Here is a 6,667-nt window from a genome sequence, read left to right on the forward strand (position 1 = left end):
TATAATTTCTTTGCCTTTTAGCCATGTTAAGAAGAGTTATGTTTAATGATATATAACTGATTATAAACTGAATGATTTAAAGTTTAAATAGTAATGAAAAAAGCACACGAAACATGTTGAATGTACAACTTAACACAAGGCACTCAAAACGTATTCCATAAGCCCTGCATAAGCTCACAAGTAATATTGAATGTTCGCCTGAAAGCTAAAAACTGGGAACATTCCAATTGCAAGACTTTCATAAATAGTTTGTTCATTGTTTACGGCACAGCTTTGTTGGGATTAAAGTTGCTTTGTGGGCAAATTGGGTGTCCCATTGTCGTCCTGGTGAAACTCTGTCATGGTAGGTAGTTTATGGCATTGCAATCAAGTGAATCATAAGGAAGCGGTTCTGTTCGGCAGAATAAATATGCGGCTATATTTGGCTCCGTAAGTAGAGAGGGCCTTATATCTGGCGCTAGCCCCACCACAATGAGAGGTTTGTGGAGGATTTCCCTTTGTCGCAACTACTTACATGTCGAATAGCTCTCTTTCTGAACCTTTCTTCTATCTCTTCACTAATTGCGGACACGAGTCAGTTAGGCCTACATCACATTTGTGGCTTACTCAGAGCTCTTTGTGTATTTGGAGGTACGGATATAACAAATTTCCTGACTTTGAGGACAGTATTTTAAGAGAAAAGTAAGAATATTTATTGAAATGCAAAAGTATTGTTTTCAAATATTAAGTAAAATTTAATTTGGAAATTAATTGCGAAGGGCACCATAAGAGGGCAGCTCGGGCGCCGCGTTGGACAGGGCTGCACTAAATGATATGACACGGACAGCCGTCTCTGCTTCTTTTCACTCGCAGTAGGTGACTGATAATCAGTCAGTGTGACTTGATGCTTTATCCATGTGGATCCAGACATCTGAAGCATTCTCACCGTACAGCCGACGGATATCTTCGTCGAAATAGGGGTCAATGACATTTTTCTGGAAGTAGGTAGCATTGATCTTAAGATTTTTTGGCACTGAGGAATCTGAGTTCACCCCGGGCATTCCTGCCGCTACCATGAAACCTTTTGGCGTTTTGGGCGATAGTAAATTGCCCGGGGCTTGTTGGTGCTATGAAAATAAACCAAAGCTTTACCCAGGGTAACACCGTTTGCCATATATCCCCTTCTAGGTAGTTTTCGTATACTTTTCTGTCATTAGGGAACCGTTCTTTAACGTGCCTTGCTTTCAAAGCATGTCCACGTGCCTTATGCCCCTTTACCAGGCTCAGATCTTCTTTAGTTAAACGATAGACTGTACCTTTAGATGGGCTTGTGTGGCTGGCAAGGGTTCTTTGAGTTGGTGGATTTTTTCTCAGGACAGCAGCCTTTACCTTCTTAATGATGTCCGGAATCCTGGAGGTCAAACTCTATTCCGCGGCAGTTTTCTTGAAGTAGTTGTTTCTGGCGGACAACCATTCTGATGTAATTTTATCACATTGCCTACAGGGAACTTACTAGTGTTGACATCTTTCATTTTGCAATGTTGTACTATCCTCCACAACGAGAAAGTATCGGAAAGGCCAACAATGTAGCCTTGCCATATATCTGCAATTCGGCAGACTATAAGGCAACAATGGTATGATATGACTGTACACGCCACTTCTCTAAATCACACTGACAAGACAGAACAAAAACATCGACATACAGATGCTTCCAGGAGCGACACATGCACTCAAGGTCGCGTCCTTCATTAACTGGGGCAATACTTCCGTATACGGAGTTCTACGTAAGTTACTGTACACGCAGTGACTAAGATTATATTAAATTGCATGCCTCTTAGCGCTATCCGAGAAACACCACTGGGGGGTCCCCATATGTGGTTACCGATGTAAGGTGCACGTTGGGGAAATTTTGATGATAATGGCAGGCCACATTTCCTATTGCCATTCACACTCAAGTACGCGAGTTTCTACAATAACGGCAGGCTCACTTGCCAACTGCCATTCGCAATAGAGATGGATAGTGTTCATTATAATAACAGGCCTCTTTCCTAATGCCGTCATAATCGAGTTGGAGAGATTTTACTGCAATTGAGATATGCAGCTCTATCTAAGTTATAACGAATCGAGATACGACAATGAGGCATAAGACCAAATTTGAACAGCTCTCCAAATTGAGCAGCGACTGTGTAATCTGCTTTGTGAAATTACTTACCGTTCAGAAGGCAGTTATCACGAAACGAAGTTCTGCAACGTCATTGAAATTGCTTCCATATTACGATATCTTCCGGCGCCTTAAAATAATACATTTGAACAGCCTGGAATTTTCCCTCAAAGGAAAGTGTGTCCAGTGACCAAGCGAAATTATGTACATAACAAAAGTTGTTTCATATGAAGCGACGTTTAAGGTCCACGGATTTTACAGAAAAACAATAGTTGTTGTTGTTGTTGCTGTTGTTGTTATTGAGTCGTCATTCCATAGACTGGTTTGATGCAGCTTCTCACGCCACCCTATCCTGTGCTAACCCTTTCCTTTCTACGTAACTCCTGCATCCTACATCTGCTTGTCAAATTCATACCTATAAGAGCAAATGGAAGAAAATGGTGTGGTTTAGGTATAACCCCCCAGTCTACTCAGTGTTTTTTAAATCATATTCAGATGTAAACCTTCCCCTGGATGAGCGTACTCTATAAATGAACTGTGGTCGAGAACTACCCGTGACGGTGGAACGGTGACACGAAAGCTAAAAACCGTTGATACGGTCCTGAGTTGACCTAAATCGGATAAATATCTGAAAAATTGACAAAACGAACCAAATTACAGACAGAAGACGCCCTACAACATTATTTATATAAGCATGGGCACGTTTATAAGTGCAGAACTTCATTTCGAGATTTACTGCCATCAGACGCTTCTTTTAGTATTTCTCCATGGTTGCTGCTATGACATTTTCTCGTAACCCTATATTTAAGGGTCAGAATGAGTTAGAAATATTACATAGGGTGAAATTTTGCTACACGTTTCACACATTAATTTATTTTTCGAATTTTTTTTTTTTTTTTTTTTTTTTTTTTGCTAGTTGCTTTACGTCGCACCGACACAGATAGGTCTTATGGCGACGATGGGACAAGGAAGGGCTAGGAATGGGAAGGAAGCGGCCGTGGCCTTAATTAAGGTACAGCCCCAGCATTTGCCTGGTGTGAAAATGGGAAACCACGGAAAACCATTTTCAGGGCTGCCGACAGTGGGATTCGAACCTACTATCTCCGGAATACTGGCCGCACTTAAGCGACTGCAGCTATCGAGCTCGGTAGTTTTCGAATACTTATATGGCAGCTGGATATACAATTTGGCTAACATAGGATCACTGCTCACGTCAATGTGCGTACCGAATTTGATGATTGTCCTTCTTCTTCTTCTTAATCTGTTTACCCACCAAGGTTGGTTTTTCCCTCGGACTCAGCGAGGGATCCCACCTCTAGCGCCTCAAGGGCAGCGTCCTGGAGCGAGAGACTCTGGGTCAGGGGAAAGAGCTGGGGAGGATGATCAGTACCTCGCCCATGCGGCCTCACATGTTATACTGAACAGGGGCCTTGTCGGGGGATGGGAAGATTGGAAGGGATAGAGAAGGAAGAGAGAAGGAAACCGCCGTGGCCTAAAGTTAGGTACCATCCCGGCATTTGCCTGGAGGAGAAGTGGGAAACCACGGAAAACCACTTCGAGGATGGCTGAGGATGGGATCGAACACCCCTAGACTCAATTGACATCCCGAGGCAGGGTCGACCCCGTTCCATCCCACATACCACTTTTCGGATTTCGTGGCAGAGCCGGGAATCGAGGCCTCCGGGTGTGGCAGATACCAATTCATTATATACGCATCCAATATACCGAACGTTTATTTCGAATCTTTCCATTGTGATTACATTTAATGATCCTTATTTTGCTTGTTTGTTCTAATACAGAAATAATACTTCAATATAGTTTTCGTGAGGAAGTTTTCGTGGGGTGGCAGCTAATCACACTAACCACTACACCACAGAAGCGGACATTTGATGATTCCATTTTTCAAATAACTGTGCCAAACGATAAGATATACTTGTAAAAAGTGCAAAGTTAATTTAAATTTGAGTAATGTAGCCCTATCTAACGTATAAGGGATCTACCCGTTTTGTGATACGACTTACCGTTTGGCTACCAATTACCCCGAATTGAAGGTCTGCACCGTCATTGAAATTGCCTCCATATTTCGATATGTTCCGGGGTCAAAATGTTATATATTTGAACAGCTTGGAATTTTTCTCAAAGGAAAGAGTGTCCACGTTTCTGAATTAGCACTCGCATACATACGAAATAAGGGAAGAATATTATGAAAGTTATGATAATTTCGTGTGGCTATTTCTAACGGGTGCAGACCTTATATGGCAGACCCTCCTACGCGGGTGGGCGGCATCTGCCATGTGTAGGTAACTGCGTGTTATTCTGGTGTCGCCGGGCTGAGTGGCTCAGACGGTTGAGGCACTGGCCTTCTGACCCCCAACTTGGCCGGTTCGATCCTGGCTCAGTCCGGTGATATTTGAAGCTGCTCAAATACGTCAGCCTCGTGTCGGTAGATTTACTGGCAGGTAAAAAGTACTCATGCGGGACTAAATTCCGGCACCTCGGCGTCTCCGAAGACCGAAAAAGTAGTTAGTGGGACATAAAACAAATAGCATTATTATTGTGGTGTCGCTGGTATTCAGCCAACGAGTCGGACTGGCTGTATCCCTAATATTTTTTTTTGCTAATTGCTTTACTTCGCACCGACACAGATAGGTATTATGGCGACGATGGGAAAAGGAAGGGTTAGGAGTTGAAAGGAAGCGGCCGTGGCCTTAATTAAGGTACAGCCCCAGCATTTGCCTGGTGTGAAAATGGGAAACCACGGAAAACCATCTTCAAGGCTGCCGATAGTGGGGTTCGAACCTACTATCTCCCGAATACTGGATACTGGCCGCACTTAAGCGACTGCAGCTATCGAGCTCGGTATCCCTAATATTTGTACATATTCCTTTGCTTGAAGACGTTTCCTACTCGCTACACGTTTGAGTTTTAACCTGTTCTCTTCTTTTGATCTTTCTCCAATTATCCAGGGTTAGCACTTGATGTGGACTTGGCCCAGTTTAATGGGCGGACGCTCCTCATTCTTCCAACCGTCCGTATAGAGATGTATTCACCAATGTGTGCCTGTGGAGCGGTTCGTAATGTGGAGTTGTATACTGTGAGCTTATTGAGACTAACACAAACACTCCGTCCCCAAGCTAGAGCAATTAATCAGATGCTGATAAAATCTCCGGGAATCAAACCCAGGGCCCTCTAAACCGAACGTGGGCCATGAAGTCAAAGGGTAAGAATTTATTCTAATCTGTCTAGTTCGTCTTCTTCTTCTTAATCTGTTTATCTTCCAGGGTTGGTTTTTCCCTCGGACTCAGCGAGGGATCCCACCTCTACCGCCTCAAGGGCAGTGTCCTGGAGCGTGAGATATTGGGTCGGGGGATTCAACTGGCAAGGATGACCAGTACCTCGCCCAGGTGGCCTCACCTGCTTTGCTGAACAGGGGCCTTGTGGGAAGATGGAACGTTTGGAAGGGATAGACAAGGAAGAGAGAAGGAAGCGGCCGTGGCCTTAAGTTAGGTACCATCCCGGCATTTGCCTAGAGGAGAAGTGGGAAAGCACGGAAAAGCACTTCCAGGGTGGCTGAGGTGGGAATCGAACCCACTTCTACTCATTTGACCGCCCGAGGCTGAGTGGACCCCGTTCCAGCCTTCATACCACTTTTCAAATTTCGTGGCAGAGCCGGGAATCGAATCCGGGCCTCCGGGGGTGGCAGCTAATCACACTAACCACTAAATTGTTAAAATGTTGTGCCAGGTTCATTTCATTTAACAGAGGCGGACCTAAACTGTTTTCTGCTGTTTAAAAATCTAAGCAGTCCTCATCAGCAATGAAAGTAGCCATATCTCCTTTCAGGACTTCTGTAGTAGATTCTAAAATACATTCTACCAGTGCTCCTATCACCCTTCCGTAAACTTTCCTCTCCCCTCTCCTTTCATTTCATTTAACAGATATTTTATCGGATCTCGAATTTAATTCAGGCAATGCACTAAGTCGTTTGTTGATTCACCTGATGCTTCCACGTCCAGTTTGCGAATTCCATAGGGTCACGTAGGATGACGTCTGGGGATATTCACGACGCTTATGGCGGGCAATGTGTCAGTCACCAGAAGCCGCCCCAGGCTGAATCTCAATGTCTTAGTGTAACCCAAGAAATCGACTTGTACTAACCAGCCAGGTTGGCCGAGCGGTCTAAGGCGCCAGACTTAAGTTCTGGTTCCCGAGAGGGAGCGTGGGTTCGAACCCCACACCTGGCACAACATTTGAACAATTTCGTAAAATTTCTAAATATCACGAACTTTCGTTTATCAGATTTGTACTCACCTTCTTAAAGTATCCTGGTGGTGCTGAATTTAATGAATAGGCACAGGTGGGTGGTGCTTGAAGGAGCCAACATGGTTCGGGAGTGTGACGACTACGGAATGGAAAGGATCGTAAGTTGGGAAGCGAAAGTATTCGATTTCCTCTGTGGAAGTCGAGAAATTTAGCAATATGACTGAAGTTCAGGTCTATGTTCCACAATGGCTGCATTAGATGTTG

The 6,667-nt window shown here is 44.2% G+C and overlaps 1 non-coding gene across 1 annotated transcript; it reads left to right on the forward strand.

Moving 5' to 3' along the window:
• Nucleotides 1-6,300: 6,300 nt before the first annotated feature.
• TRNAL-UAA (transfer RNA leucine (anticodon UAA)) lies at nt 6,301-6,384 on the forward strand. The gene has a single exon. It is a non-coding gene; the product is annotated as a tRNA-Leu (tRNA).
• The last annotated feature ends 283 nt before the right edge of the window (nt 6,385-6,667 follow it).

Source organism: Anabrus simplex, chromosome 1 (genome assembly GCF_040414725.1).
Source record: "Anabrus simplex isolate iqAnaSimp1 chromosome 1, ASM4041472v1, whole genome shotgun sequence".
Classification (NCBI taxonomy): Eukaryota; Metazoa; Arthropoda; class Insecta; order Orthoptera; family Tettigoniidae; genus Anabrus; species Anabrus simplex.